This window comes from Petromyzon marinus, chromosome 3, assembly GCF_048934315.1.
Source record: "Petromyzon marinus isolate PM22_M1 ecotype Great Lakes invasive population chromosome 3, UKy_Petmar_22M1.pri1.0, whole genome shotgun sequence".
Taxonomy (NCBI): Eukaryota; Metazoa; Chordata; class Hyperoartia; order Petromyzontiformes; family Petromyzontidae; genus Petromyzon; species Petromyzon marinus.
This window is the reverse complement of record NC_133669.1, coordinates 14,020,429-14,037,722: the sequence shown is the minus strand read 5'-3', so window position 1 is coordinate 14,037,722 and position 17,294 is coordinate 14,020,429.

Here is a 17,294-nt window from a genome sequence, read left to right as displayed (position 1 = left end):
TTGCGTAGGCCACGATTGTTGGCATGTCCGATTCCCCAAGGGATTTACGCACAGGGATTGCGTAGGAATGCAAATTCTCTTTTGGCCGCAATAACTCAGTCGAAAGGCACGATAACCGTTTTCAGAAGTTGCAGTTTTGTTATAATTCCCAGAAAGTGTTTTACGTACACGCACCAATCTTCATGAGATTTTTATTTGAACGATTCAAGCCCAAGTATGTTTAATGGAGATATAATACAAACATCACAAACTGGCTTGTTGTCAGGAGCATATGTTTGAATTATGATTAAATTGTAATGGATGAATGAATCTGTGGCTGATATACTGTATATCACGGTGGGCGACGTACGGTGCGAAAGAAGTTCAACAAACACATATAAAATTGCAAATTTATTAACGAAGTAATCTGTACTTTCAACCATATTTGTGGCAATGCATACATTTAGTACATTAAAATTTTGGCATAAGTTATGAAATAATCTGTGAGATTGGTGCACTCTTTTTCTGGTTGCAATTTTTACAAACTCGCAACGACTGATATGGGAAAGTGAGGTTATGTGATTTGACCGCCCACTATGGATGTTCAGCCTGAACAACAGCTCAGTTACAAGCAGCTTTGGTTTTAATAAACGTGATATCGACTGGTGTCAGCTAAAACAAGCAATCATTATCCAATGTCTCAGTGCCTTTAAGTTTTTAGTTCTTTTATTATTTCAGAGCTATTATACATTCGGGAAAGCCTTCAATCATCAGCTGATTGATCAATGATGATGCTGATATGAATGTCAATCCTGCATCTAGAAAATAATAAAGCAAAGTTGATGTAATACATCTATGAGACGATAGAAAATACTTAATGTCAATGATAATATCCCTAAAATAATCAAGTCTATGCTGTGGTGTACAATACAGATGTGATTGCTCCACTGACATAAACACAACATACTTTTGCATAAAAATGAGGCTGATATTTAATTGAAAATAAGACTTTTTCCCAAACTGCCATCCAATTAGAAAACTTCCCTGTAAAGTATTTGTGTATTTATTAATGCGTGCCTTTTTTAGTTACGTAAGAATATTGGTCCTACAACTAGCTGATCCATTACAATTTCATTATTTTAAATTAAAGACAAGCCACAGTGAGAGTATGGCCATGCAACACAATATGGATCATTAAGTAAACCACTTTAATCTTCTCTCCATCAAAGGAATAATATACAAATGAGGTAAAAAGCTAGTCTTTCAATGCACACACTTTTATTTGCACTCAAAAGTAGAAATACGTTATTTTCACCCCAGATTTTAATACAATTTGATGAATGAAAGTTGGTGCCTTGCATATCATGTGTTTAAACATATCAAAAGGAAGACACCCACCTTCATAAGGTCGCACTCATTACACACAAAGTACTTTCCACAAATGAAACACAATACCTTGCTGATCTCGTCATGGAACGTAAACCATCACGGGAACTCCCATCATCCTTGCAGCGGATTTTAGCTAGCCATCGACCACAGACGGTCATTGCATCGCTCGATTTCAGATACACTTCTGCAACCATCCGGAACGCTCTTTCTTCCGATATCAGGAAGCCACTGGAGATGTGCACTTTTAAATCTCGATTGAAAACGTATTTCTTCAAAACTGATTTTGTGTTTTTTTTATTTATTGTCCTTCCCCTGCACATTCGATTAGTACGGCTGGCTTCATACGGTGCAAACAAAGTTCAACATATATATAAAAAAACTACTTAAAAATTGAGTCCCTCTTCATTACCATAAGCAGAGGTGGAACGCTTCAGGTTGACTGAATGTGGAAGGCTAAAGAGATTCGTGAGTAAAATACATATTTACACAATGCATTTGTAGGTGGTAGGATAAAAATATATTACAAAAAAGTATTCACAGCGATGTATTTTTAATATCAAGGGGAAAAAAGAGTCCACGAGCAGAACACGTGGACAACTTACGAATCCAAGAGTCCACCATCTGCCTTTGTACCACGTGGTCTTGTTGTGACCTTGCAGTGTAGATTTCTTACATACATTTTCCTGCCCACTTCAGCAATTGTTTCTTGCTGTGGTTGTCCCACCTGATGATGGACGCTTGTGTTGCGCCCGAAACGTCGTGAATTAATTTATTTTATACCTACGTGACTATACCGAAAGAACCAAAGAGTATACGGTTTCCTGAATATAACACATTTTTTAAATAAAATGATTCGTATTACAAATGGCATGTATTAAATGTATTAAGAACAACGTATAAAAATGGTAGTGTAAATTGACCACCATCATTAACACTACTGCATGTAGTGTTAATAGAGAACACCATATCCCTACTGTGCATAGTTTAATGAGCACACAAACAGTGTTGACGATGCATTTTTTTTATTCATAGCTTAAAGAATATTCTGGTAGCTTTCTGCCATGACGAATTCGAGCGCTGAAAGCGTTTGCTGTCATTGCAAAGTAATCTTCTAGAAGGCACAAATGATTAGTGCTTCCTTAAATCAGCAACATTAAAATGATGCTCATTAATTCATCAGATCTTTTTAGTTTTCTGGAAGCCTGAGGATGATTTATTCAAGATTCAAGGCAAACATCAACCCTATGTGTTGTTGATACTCAACCAATGAACTGACTCGCACACACACCAAGGAAACAGGGTATTCTTAATCTCACACAAAATCCCCTTAGTTGACCATACTTCACCATCATCCTGGTTTTGCGGGTTGACTGTAAAAAGCGTGAAGCATGGACGTGGGAGGATAGAAGGACAGGAAAACAAGTGATTTTGCCAGGAGATTGAAGTATAACACAGGACTGAATCTATATATGCAGAGCTTTGTGTGTTATATCTTTATTATGCGTGATGGGTTTTCTCCTGGTTATCACATTTTCTAGCCCATGCCGAACACTCATTAATACAATTGTCCAAACATTCTCCATGCAGGAACCCTTTTCAACATGAGTATAAATTACATGTGTTTTCCAAAACAGTACATTATTACATAAGCACACACATGAGTATCAGGCTGAATGAAGCGACATAACTAGGGGTGTTTTTGGCATTGAGAGTAAAGGAAGAGCTCAGCATGCATAAGTGTCAGGTACGTGCACATTGAGGCCACGTCAAGTGTAGAAGGCTCGCTGGCAGGTCACGGGACAGATCCATCCATGTGCCGTGGGTTGAATATTCGAGAAGATTGGCAGATGCACCACCTTGGCTCCCCACAGTGTCACCTCTCCCAGCCACATGTAAACATGCACACGTACCACCCCAACCCCACGACCGCCCCCACCCCTCACCAGCCCCACGCACCTGGAGAGCCCCACCCTTACCTGGGTGCTCGCAAATAAAAGTGCGCGCATCGCTGCGATCCTCACATCAGCGGCTCCAGATTCGACCTTCCAGTTGCTTACGGATCACCAACGACTTCAGCCATGGTGGGGAATACACTCATTGCACCATCACGACAAAGATGCCTGGCATTGCCTTTCACATACACACTGATACCGAACGTTTCGTTAGTGAGCACCTATTAAATAGGAAAAATATTATATATTCGTATAAAAACATTCTATATATTTTATGTGGAGAGACATATGTTCTCGATGACGCTAAAGATAATTTTCCGTTACCTATTAAGGTTGTTAAACAATTGAATAAAACAAAATCGGCTTTGGACACTGATATCCATACGCTAGTCATGGAATCGATAATTGAATCCAGTGAAGACGAACGTAGAATAGTTGTTTAAATTGTTCATGGCTTGTTGATTATTTGCATCGTCATAAGCTACGATCAAACCACACGATTAGCCAAGGATGCAATGTAAAATGGATCGCTGCAGTTCATGGATCTAGACATTCCACTCTATTGTGAAGTGTTCTGAAATACATAAATAAATAAATATACATCTGTTCGTCTCTTCAAATAAAATACTCTCCAACTTTGACTTCGCACAATGACCAAGATGCAGTGTCGCAGCTCCGTATGATGATGTTAAGATTATAAAAGTTTTGTTTTGAATTGTTTTGAAAAACAGGACTGGGAAACAGAGACGCACGCTAATTTCGACGCAATTGACGTGGTGAGTGAAGGCAGTTGCATCTGTATCGTCTTCTTGCATCTCATTACACCTATGTACTTTGTCCACCTTATCTTCTCTTGCTACATGTCATGTTTCACTTGTCTACATCCTGTGTTATCTTACTTGGGAGTTTACGAATTGAAAGGGAGGGAACGTAAATGCTTAGAGCCCCCAATGGACGAGCACGATTGCACTTATGTGTCGTGTTTAGCTCTGCTGCTCTATGAGCATTAAAGACTGATTCCACTCACTCTTCTCGGGCCCAAGCCATGGCACCTAGACACGAGATGGGTGTCTCTTTTCATCTCCCTCGTGTTTACCTGAGGCACTTGAAATGCAGCCTCTAAGAGGTGCGATTTCCACACATCAAGTCCATGTTTCCTGTCGTGTATCGCTAGATCATGGCCCTCACAAGCCTGTGGGATCCTTCAGCTACTGTGAGACTTGTACCCCTGATCAGACCCAGCATTCACCTCTGTACCAGCTGATATAATGATGATCATGAGACACATTATTTATTCCCAAAGTCTCACGTCGTCTCAAGATGTTTCCAGCAGGCTCCTCCATTAACGTGATTGACTAATTCCGTGCATGAGTGGTACATGTACAAACCTTAAGTCAGTCCACTGCTGGATGAGATCCTCCTCATGTCTTGCGGATTGTGGGTTATGTGACCATACTTCACCACACTGATAATTTTGAGTTGAAGGTGGTGAGCGTAGACATGGGGACATTAAGGTAAAAGCCATCACTCGCAGTTATGCGATATACTAATCCACCAATCAACAGCACACAAGCTAATTCCATCACTACCATATCCGTGGTAGATCACAAACGCGTTTCCTTCCTTGGATGTGAATCTATTGCTCGTCTTGACCACTAGCCACCTTCCCATTAATTTGCACCAGCACTCAGAATGCTGCCATTAACAAGCAAGGGAATGTCTCCTCCTTACTCTGCGGAGACAGGACGACGACGGCTTCATTTCGTTTAACGAATACCGGGACTTCTTGGAAATGAACGGTGTGGATCAAGACTGCAGCAGTGTGGACACAAACAAAGATGGCAAGATCTCTTTCGAAGGTGGGTGACCATGGTCTAGGGAAGATCATGGAACAGGGCCATGACCTTGTTTAAAAGGAGCATACACAAACTCAGGAGGGCATTATATAGTCCGTGAGTCATAATGACATCTGCCTTTGTTGCGACCATGATAAATGCTCTACCTTGCTGATGCTAAAGGGCTACACTGGGGATAATCGGACCCACGGAAGATAGAGAGGACAAAGACTAGGGAAAGGCATTGCTATATGAACAAAGATGACACGTATTTACAAAGAAAAGCTTCCACACTCTCTCCTGAACTGGAATGTCTTCCCAATTACATAAATTCTCGTTTCACTTGTGGGAGGAAATTGGAGTACCCACAGAAATCACGCTTATACAAGAGAATAGCAGTAAAATGTGCACAAACATTTGAGAATCCATTGCACTACTGCCATCTGACAACCTGTAGTTATCAAATTCATCACATTGTAATTTATATTCAAGTGAAAATTGTGTTTTTTAGATTCTCATTTTAAATTTAGCACATAACCACAGCATTCTCAGGAAATTCAAGGTTAAATTGTGGTTATTTTATAGATTGTTTCGTTTCATTCTCTTCTACCAACGATACAGCACAATACCGCATACCCGACTTGATGGGAACTGAGGTATAGGTGGTTATGTAACAAGGTCGGAGAAGTGAACATCTAAATAAAATTAGAGTTCGGCCTTGCACAAATAGGTTCCTGGACCAAAACAAAGTCCTTAAAATTTTACGAACTTCTTTACTGTACTTTAGAAGTAAGTTAATGTGTGTAACATTTTCAGTCCATTCAGATAGGGTGGGGTCATTTAGGTATACCGGTTGGGTGTGGGCATCGATCAGTGATGGGCACTTTTTGTTATAAATAATGGGTTTCCCTTGCTTCATTCGGGTTCATTTTAAGTGATTTCGTGTACAGTATATGCGGCTAACATTTTATACCCAAAATTTGCGATGTGCGGTTTGAATTCATTGAAATGCGGCTATGTGGTTGGACGTGCGACATTGTGTCTACCTCTGCACTCCTCGACAGGCAGCTATCTCCTGCGGTCCATTGTGAGTTATGTGTCTCCGCTACACAATTTAGCTTTGTCCACCCTCTTTGGGAACACATTTACGTCAGAAAGCGAGGGAAACCTGTATGTATGCCATCCATTTTAAAATACATTTCTCTCCCATGCCAGAGTTCTCTGATTTCTACAAGAAGGACTCTGACAAGCAGAAGGAGAAGCTGAAGCTGAAAAAGTGAACTCCAAGGACATGCCTGCGGGGTGAAAGGGTTGCTCTTAGTTTGTTAGGCTTCCACTCCAAGCTTCTTAATCATCATGACCAGTGTTAACCCTGCTACTAAGCATTAGGCATGTAATGATGTATTAATTCATTAAAATAATTCGTACTCTCTCATTCGTGCCTCAATCGGCCGTACAAGAATCTATCATTTAAATGGTATTGCATATTATATGCAAACATTACCGTTATGCTGAGCAAATTTAATGGCACAAATGAGATTAAATACATTACAAATAAGACGTAAAAAAGGAAAAGAATCTTGAATATAATAGAGAGAATTGTAACATTTCACTGAATCAGAGGATACTCTTTACATGCCTAATTAAAAAAACCTACTGCTACTATTTATAGCTATTACTACTGTATTTGACACTACTGCTAATAGCACTACCACTAAGACTCCATTGAAATGTACTTTTAGTACAAAGCATTTCAGTAATATTTCAGATGTACTGTGCTGTGCGACGTACTGGCACCATGATCGAAAATAGCGGAATGAAACCAACTCCAACGAGGCACAGTGCATCCATTCACTATGGAATAAACACCTCAGTGCAGTACACGTACTCACAAATACCAGTCACAGATCACTCTTGAACAACACTACTGTCAGAATACTGGACGTGGCTTGGTAACCTGAAAGGCAGCGGTGAACAGAATGCAAACACGGTTCTTTCTACAAATTCAGCCCAGCGTTCTGATGAATTGTTTTTTTTCATTTGCATTGAAATAAACCCAGCTTTGCTTAAATAAAAGCTGACTACCCCGTGTTAATATGTACACGTGTGCATACGTGAGTGTGTGTGTGTATGCTTGTGTGTGCTTGTGTGTTGTGTCGCTGTTAGCGCGCTGTACTGCGAACTCTGCCACCGGAGTTCGATTCCCACTCACCACCAACACCAGTGACAATAAAATCAATCCATGTGTAGCGGCATTGTTGGGCGCAATGCGCGATCGCCACTACTCTTGGCCTGTAGTACCGGCCCCGGGTCAACAGGAAGAAGGGCCGAACTCGAGTGCCCGGATTCAGTCGGCCCGTTGGGCTCAGGTGATTCCAGAGAGGCTCGTGACTGGAGGTGCATGTGGCACATTAGGAATGGACGACTCTTTTAATTATTTCCTTGTGCAGCAAGGGAGAAAAGTTTGGTTCTGTGAAAGTCTTGATGTGCTGTGCAATGCAGCAATGAATGTGTACAGCAGCATGTGCTGACTGGGTTGGGCCTATAGGTGGCTGGCAGGGTTATTGAATAACCGCACGTGTACACCAGTCACGTGGTTAATGGCGACTCGGTTCAAGAATTTCTGTGTGACACACGTGCTGTTGCATCTCATAGGTAAAGGACCCAAAGGTTGTTTTTATCGTTATATAAGTGTTCTAGACTTCAAGCTTTACTTTGGAGGCTGGGAGGATGACGTCACACTCCAGGTCCCACTGGAAGGTTCGAGAAGGAAAGCGTGGTTAAGAGGCGGAGAGAGCTGGGACTGTGTATAAAAGCCGGACCCCTGAACGGGTCCGGCTCTTGTTGTCCACTGAAGATCCGAAGACGCCACCCTGAAGACCTGGAGCCAGGGCCAGGACCCGAGGACCTTGGCAGGGTCGGGTCAGAGTTAGCCTCCCTAGACCCCGTTTGCTGGAGGACCGATACTAGAGCTGTTGCCCCAGTGTGTACCAAACGCTAATCCAGAGAACATACCTCCCTAGAGTATCGGGTGGAAGGGGCCGTTACTCCTTTGTATCAGGAATTGTTATTGTTAAATAAACGTGTTGCCTCCAGAGAAGCCTCTCCATTTACACCCACTACACATATGTAGGGACTGGATGGAAAGTTGCCTCGCAGAATTGTGAGAGATGGCTGCGACTTGAGAAGGCCTTGATCCAGCAGTGGATGTATCATGAAATGAAGCACATTGCGTTATAAACATGGCCCCCCGAGTTCAATTCGCGGTCATGTCTAACAGCGGTTATCTGAAAGGAACCTGAGTCTCCTCTTGGTCGATACAGCCTTAAATAAGTAGCTCGATGCTGAGTACCAAATGTCCGATTCCCACTGGAATTTACACACATGCATTGCATACATTTCCACGAGAATTTACGAGTGATTTCAAGCAGCTGTGAGGACTCCATTACTCTCTGACACGGGTGCGTGAGTGGAGAGATCTCTGTGATTGTCCAGTTGTGTGTTAAGTACCTGGAGCCTGAGTACCAAATGGCCAAAACAATTATATACAGTTTGATTAAAAGCTTTCGTGACTGCAGTAATTCATATTCTTAGCTCTTTCGGTAAAGTCACGTTGAAGGGAAACAATAAAATAATAAAATATATATGAAACAACAACAATTCTCACGGCGTTTCGACCATAACGCAAACGGTCATCATCAGGTTTTTCGTGAGTAAAATACATATTTACACAATGCATTTGTAGGTGGAAGGATAAAAATATATTATAAAAAAGTATTCACAGCGATGTATTTTTAATATCAAGGGTAAAAAAAGAGTCCACGAGCAGAACACATGGACAACTTACGAATCCAAGAGTCCACCAACTGCCCTATTTGTACCACGTGGTCTTGTTGTGACCTTGCAGTGTAGATTTCTTACATACATTTTCCTGCCCACTTCAGCAATTGTTTCTTGCTGTGGTTGTCCCACCTGATGACGGACGCTTGTGTTGCGCCTGAAACGTCGTGATTTATTTTATTTTATACCTACGTGACTATACCGAAAGAACCAGAGTATACATTTTCCTGAATATAACACATATTTTAAATAAAATGTTTCGTATAACAAATGGCATGTATTAAATGTATTAAGAACAACGTTTAACAAAGGGAGTGTAAATTGACCACCATCAGACAATGCACGTGGTAGATCGATGCATGTAGTGTTCATGGAGAACACCATATCCGTAATGTACATAGTTTAATGAGCACACAAACAGTGTTGACGATGCATTTTTTTATTCATAGCTTGAAAGAATATTCTAGTAGCTTTCTGCCATGACGAATTCGAGCACTGAAAGCTTTTGCTGTCATTGCAAAGTAATCTTCTAGAAAGCACAAATTATTAATGCTTCCTTATGTCAGCAACATTAAAATGATGCTCATTAATTCATCAGATCTTTTTAGTTTTCTGGAAGCCTGAGCGTGATTTATTCAAGATTCAAAGCAAACATCAACCCTATGTGTTGTTGATACTCAACCAATGAACTGACTCGCACACACACCAAGGAAACAGGCTATTCTTAACCTCACACAACATCGCCTTAGTTGTCCATACTTCACAATCATCCTGGTTTTGCGGGTTGATTGTAAAAAGCGTGAAGCATGGACGTGGGAAGATAAAAGGACAGGGAAACAAGTGATTTTGACAGGTAGATTGAAGTATAACACAGGACTGAATCCATATATGCAGAGCTTTGTGTGTTATATCTTTATTATGCGTGATGGGTTTTCTCCTGGTTATCACATTTTCTAGCCCAAGCCGAACACTCATTAATACAATTGTCCAAACATTCTCCATGCAGGAACCCTTTTCAACATTAATATAAATTACATGTGTTTTCCCAAACAGTACATTATTACATAAGCCCACACATGAGTAACAGGCTGAATAAAGCGACATAACTAGGGTTGTTTTGTCATTGAGAGTAAAGGAAGAGCTCAGCATACATAAGTGTCAGGTACGTGCACATTGAGGCCACGTCAAGTGTCGAAGGCTCGCTGGCAGGTCACGGGACAGATCCATCCATGTGCCGTGGGTTGAATATTCGAGAAGATTGGCAAATGCACCACCTTGGCTCCCCCAGTGTCACCTCTCCCAGCCACATGTAAACATGCACACGTACCACCCCAACCCCACGACCGCCCCCACCCCTCCCCAGCCCCACGCACCTGGAGAGCCCCACCCTCACCTGGGTGCTCGCAAATAAAAGTGCGCGCATCGCTGCGATCCTCACATCAGCGGCTCCAGATTCGACCTTCCAGTTGCTCACGGATCACCAACGACTTCAGCCATGGTAGGGAATACACTCATTGCACCATCACGACAAAGATGCCTGACATAGCCTTTCACATAGACACTGATACCGAACGTTTCGTTAGTGAGCACCTATTAAATAGGAAAAAATATATATTCGTATAAAAACATTCTATATATTTTATGTGGAGAGACATGTTCTCTCGATAATTTTCCGTTACCTATTAAGGTTGTTAAACAATTGAATAAAACAAAATCGGCTTTGGACACTGATATCCATACGCTAGTCATGGAATCGATCATTGAATCCAGTGAAGACGAACGGAGAATAGTTGTTTAAATTGTTCATTGCTTGTTGATTATTTGCATCGTCATAAGCTACGATCAAACCACACGATTAGCCAAGGATGCAATGTAAAATGGATCGCTGCAGTTCATGGCTCTAGAGTCTAGACATTCTACTCTATTGTGAAGTGTCTGAAATACATAAATAAATATACATCTGTTCGTCTCTTCAAATAAAATACTCTCCAACTTTGACTTCGCACAATGACCAAGATGCAGTGTCGCAGCTCCGTATGATGATGTTAAGATTGTAAAAGTTTTGTTTGTGATTTGTTTTGAAAAACAGGACTGGGAAACAGAGACGCACGCTAATTTCGACGCAATTGACGTGGTGAGTGAAGGCAGTTGCATCCCTCTTCTTGCATTTCATTACACCTATGTACTTTGTCCACCTTATCTTATCTTGCTACATGTCATGTTTCACTTGTCTACATCCTGTGTTATCTTGATTGGGAGTTTACGAATTGAAAGGGAGGGAACGTAAATGCTTAGAATCCCCCAATGGACGAGCACTATTGCACTTATGTGTCGTGTTTAGCTCTGCTGCTCTATGAGCATTAAAGACTGAATCTTCTCACTCTTCTCGTGCCCAAGCCATGGCACCTGGACACGAGATGGGTTTCTCAGTTCATCTCCCTCGTGTTTACCTGAGGCACTTGAAATGCAGCCTCTAAGAGGTGCGATTTCCACACAGCAAGTCCATGCTTCCTGTCGTGTATCGCTAGATCATGGCCCTCACAAGCCTGTGGGATCCTTCAGCTACTGTGAGACTTGTACCCCTGATCAGACCCAGCATTCACCTCTGTAGCAGCTGATATAATGATGATTATGAGACCCATTATTTATTCCAAAAGTCTCACGTCGTCTCAAGATATTTCCAGCAGGCTCCTCCATTACCGTGATTGACTAATTCCGTGCATGAGTGGTACATGTATAAACCTTAAGTCAGTCCACTGCTGGATGAGATCCTCCTCATGCCTTGCGGATTGTGGGTTATGTGACCATACTTCACCACACTGATAATTTTGAGTTGAAGGTGGTGAGCGTAGACATGGGGACATTAAGGTAAAAGCCATCACTCGCAGTTATGCGATATACTAATCCACCAATCAACAGCACACAAGCTAATTCCATCACTACCATATCCGTGGTAGATCACAAACGCGTTTTTTTCCTTGGATGTGAATCTGTTGCTCGTCTTGACCACTAGCCACCTTCCCATTAATTTGCACCAGCACTCAGAATGCTGCCATTAACAAGCAAGGGAATGTCTCCTCCTTATTCTGCGGAAACAGGACGATGACGGCTTCATTTCGTTTAACGAATACCGGGACTTCTTGGAAATGAACGGTGTGGATCAAGACTGCAGCAGTGTGGACACAAACAAAGATGGCAAGATCTCTTTCGAAGGTGGGTGACCATGGTCTAGGGAAGATCATGGAACAGGGCCATTACCTTGTTTGAAAGGAGCATACACAAACTCAGGAGGGCATTATATAGTCCGTGAGTCATAATGACATCTGCCTTTGTTGCGACCATGATAAATGCTCTACCTTGCTGATGCTAAAGGGCTACACTGGGGATAATCGGACCCACGGAAGATAGAGAGGACAAAGACTAGGGAAAGGCATTGCTATATGAACAAAGATGACACGTATTTACAAAGAAAAGCTTCCACACTCTCTCCTGAACTGGAATGTCTTCCCAATTAAATAAATTCTCGTTTCACTTGTGGGAGGAAATTGGAGTACCCACCGAAATCACGCTTATACAAAAGACTACCAGTAAAATGTGCACAAACATTTGAGAATCCATTGCACTACTGCCATCTGACAACCTGTAGTTATCAAATTCATCACATTGTAATTTACATTCAAGTGAAAATTGTGTTTTTTAGATTCTCATTTTAAATTTAGCACATATACACAGCATTCTCAGGAAATTCAAGGTAGAATTGTGGTTATTTTACAGATTGTTTCGTTGCATTCTCTTCTACAAACGATACAGCACAATACCGCATACCCGACTTGATGTTAACTGAGGTATAGGTGGTTATGTAACAAGGTCGGATAAGTGAACATCTAAATAAAATTAGAGTTCGGCCTTGCACAAATAGGTTCCTGGACCAAAACAAAGTCCTTTAAATTTTACGAACTTCTTTACTGTACTTTAGAAGTAAGTTAATGTGTGTAACATTTTCAGTCGATTCAGATATGGTGAGGTCATGTAGGTATACCGGTTGGGTGTGGGCATCGATCAGTGATGGGCACTTTTTGTTATAAATAATGGGTTTCCCTTGCTTCATTCGGGTTCAGTTTATGTGATTTCGTGTACAGTATATGCGGCTAACATTTTATACCCAAAATTTGCGATGTGCGGTTTGAATTCATTGAAATGCGGCTATGTGGCTGGACATGCGACATTGTGTCTACCTCTGCAGCTGTCTCCTGCGGTCCATTGTGAGTTGTGTCCCCGCTACGCAATTTAGCTTTGTCCACCCTCTTTTGGAACACATTTACGTTAGAAAGCGACGGAAACCTGTACGTATACCATCCATTTGAAATTACATTTCTCTCCCATGCCAGAGTTCTCTGAATTCTACAAGAAGGACTCTGACAAGCAGAAGGAGAAGCTGAAGCTGAAAAAGTGAACTCCAAGGACATGCCTGTGGGGTGAAAGGGTTGCTTTTAGTTTGTTAGGCTTCCACTCCTTGCTTCTTAATCATCATGACCAGTGTCAACCCTACCACTAAGAATAGGGCATGTAATGATGTATTAATTCATGAAAATCAATCCGTACTCTCTCATTCGTGCCTACAATCGGCTGTGCAATAATTAGTCATTCAAATGGTATTGCATATTATCTGCAAACATTACCGTAATGCTGAGCAAATTTAATGGCACAAATGAGATGAAATACATTACAAATAAGACCTAAAAAAGGAATAGATTCTTGAATATAATAGAGAGAATTGTGACATTTCACTGAATCAGAGGATAATCTTTACATGCTTAACAAAAAAAGTACTGCTACCATTTATAGCTATTACTACTGTATTTGACACTACTGCTAATAGCACTACCACTAAGACTCCATTGAAATGTACTTTTATTACAAAGCATTTCAGTAATATTTCAGATGTACTGTGCTGTGCGACGTACTGGCACCATGATCGAAAATAGCGCACTGAAACAAACTTCAACGAGGCATAATGCATCCATTCACTATGGAATAAACACCTCAGTGCAGTACACGTACTCACAAATACCAGTCACAGATCACTCTTGAACAACACTACTGTCAGAATGCTGGACGTGGCTTGGTAACCTGAAAGGCAGCTGTGGTCAGAATGCAAACGCGGTTCTTTCTACAAATGCAGCCCAGCGTTCTGATGGATTGTTTTTTTCATTTGCATTGAAATAAACCCAGCCTTGCTTAAATAAAAGCTGACTACCCCGTGTTAATATGTACACGTGTGCATACGTGAGTGTGTGTGTATGCTTGTGTGTGCTTGTGTGTTGTGTCGCTGTTAGCGCGCTGTGCTGCGAACTCTGCCACCGGAGTGACGATAAAATCAATCCATGTGTAGTGGCATTGTTGGGCGCGATGCGCGATCGCCCCTACTCTTGGCCTGTAGTACCGGGCCCGGGTCAACAGGGGGCGGAAGAAGGTCCTAACTCGAGTGCCCGGATTCAGTCGGCCCGTTGGGCTCAGGTGATTCCAGGGAGGCTCGTGACTGCAGGTGCATGTGGCACATTAGGAATGGACCACTCTTTTAATTATTTCCTTGTGCAACAACGGAGTAAAGTTTGGTTCTGTGAAAGTCTTGATGTGCTGTGCAGTGCAGCAATGCATGTGTACAGCAGCATGTGGTGACTGGGTTGGGCCTGTAGGTGGCTGGCAGGGTTATTGAATAACCGCACGTGTACACCAGTCACGTGGTTAATGGCGACTCGGTTCAAGAATTTCTGTGTGACACACGTGCTGTTGCATCTTATAGGTAAAGGACCCAAAGGTTGTTTTTATCGTTATATAAGTGTTCTAGACTTCAAGCTTTACTTTGGGGGCTGGGGGGATGACGTCACACTCCAGGTCCCACTGGAAGGTTCGAGAAGGAAAGCGTGGTTAAGAGGCGGAGAGAGCTGGGACTGTGTATAAAAGCCGGACCCCTGAACGGGTCCGGCTCTTGTTGTCCACTGAAGATCCGAAGACGCCACCCTGAAGACCTGGAGCCAGGGCCAGGACCCGAGGACTTTGGCTGGGTCGGGTCAGAGTTAGCCTCCCTAGACCCCGTTAGCTGGAGGACCGATACTAGAGCTGTTGCCCCAGTGTGTACCAAACGCTAATCCAGAGAACATACCTCCCTAGAGTATCGGGTGGAAGGGGCCGTTACCCCTTTGTATCAGGAATTGTTATTGTTAAATAAACGTGTTGCCTCCAGAGAAGCCTCTCCATTTACACCCACTACACATATGTAGGGACTGGATGGAAAGTTGCCTCCCAGAATTGTGAGAGATGGCTGCGACTTGAGAAGGCCTTGATCCAGCAGTGGATGTATCATGAAATGAAGCACATTGCGTTATAAACATGGCCCCCCGAGTTAAATTCGCGGTCATGTCTAACAGCGGTTATCTGAAAGGAACCTGGGTCTCCTCTTGGTCGATACAGCTTTAAATAAGTAGCTCGAGCCTGAGTACCAAATGTCCGATTCCCACCGGAATTTACACACATGCATTGCATACATTTCCACGAGAATTTACGAGTGATTTCGAGCAGCTGTGAGGACTCCATTACTCTCTGACACGGGTGCGTGAGTGGAGAGATCTCTGTGATTGTCCAGTTGTGTGTTAAGTACCTGGAGCCCGAGTACCAAATGGCCAAAACAATTCTATACATTTTGATTTAAAGCTTTCGTGACTGCAGTAATTCATATTCTTAGCTCTTTCGGTAAAGTCACGTTGAAGGGAAACAATAAATAATAAAAAATATATGAAACAATAAAAATTCTCACGACTTTTCGACCATAACGCAAACGGTCATCATCAGTTTTTTCGTGAGTAAAATACATATTTACACAATGCATTTGTAGGTGGAAGGATCAAAAAATATATTACAAACAAGTATTCACAGCGATGTATTTTTAATATCAAGGGGAAAAAAGAGTCCACAAGCAGAACACGTGGACAACTTACGAATCCAAGAGTCCACCAACTGCCTTATTTGTACCACGTGGTCTTGTTGTGACCTTGCAGTGTAGATTTCTTACATACATTTTCCTGCCCACTTCAGCAATTGTTTCTTGCTGTGGTTGTCCCACCTGATGACGGACGCTTGTGTTGCGCCTGAAACGTCGTGATTTATTTTATTTTATACCTACGTGACTATACCGAAAGAACCAGAGTATACATTTTCCTGAATATAACACGTATTTTAAATAAAATGATTCGTATAACAAATGGCATGTATTAAATGTATTAAGAACAACGTTAAATAAAAGGGAGTGTAAATTGACCACCATCAGACAATGCACGTGGTAGACCGATGCATGTAGTGTTCATGGAGAACATCATATCCGTACTGTACATGGTTAATGAGCACACAAACAGTGTTGACGATGCATTTTTTTTATTCATAGCTTGAAAGGATATTCTAGTAGCTTTCTGCCATGAGGAATTCGAGCGCTGAAAGCGTTTGCTGTCATTGCAAAGTAATCTTCTAGAAAGCACAAATTATTAATGCTTCATTATATCAGCAATATTAAAATGATGCTCATTAATTCATCAGATCTTTTTAGTTTTCTGGAAGCCTGAGCGTGATTTATTCAAGATTCAAAGCAAACATCAACCCTATGTGTTGTTGATACTCAACCAATGAACTGATTCGCACACACACCAAGGAGACAGGCTATTCTTAATCTCACACAGAATCCCCTTAGTTGACCATACTTCACCATCATCCTGGTTTTGGGGGTTAATTGTAAAAAGCGTGAAGCATGGACGTGGGAGGATAGAACGACAGGAAAACAAGTTATTTTGCCAGGTAGATTGAAGTATAACACAGGACTGAATCTATATATGCAGAGCTTGTGTGTTATATCTTTTGATTTAAAGCTTTCGTGACTGCAGTAATTCATATTCTTAGTTTTTTTCCGTAAAGTCACGTTGAAGAGAAACAACAAAACAACAAAATATATATAAAACAATAAAAAAATTTTCACGACGTTTCGACCATAACTCAAACGGTCATCATCAGGTGTGTCGGTTTGCATAAATTTATTTTTAAAACGGTACATTTATTTATTTATAAAAAAAACGTTGGCGTCACGCGCAGCGATTGGCAGTTTGCCCAGGACTAGTCCATCTATTTTTTTTTTTAAAAGAGGAGGGGGGAGACGAAATTTTTTATAATGTATGCTGTCTGAAAGCCACTGTAAGCGTGAACAATCAATCAAGAACTGAAATGATTTATCAAATCTTTCCAATGATTGCTAAGATAG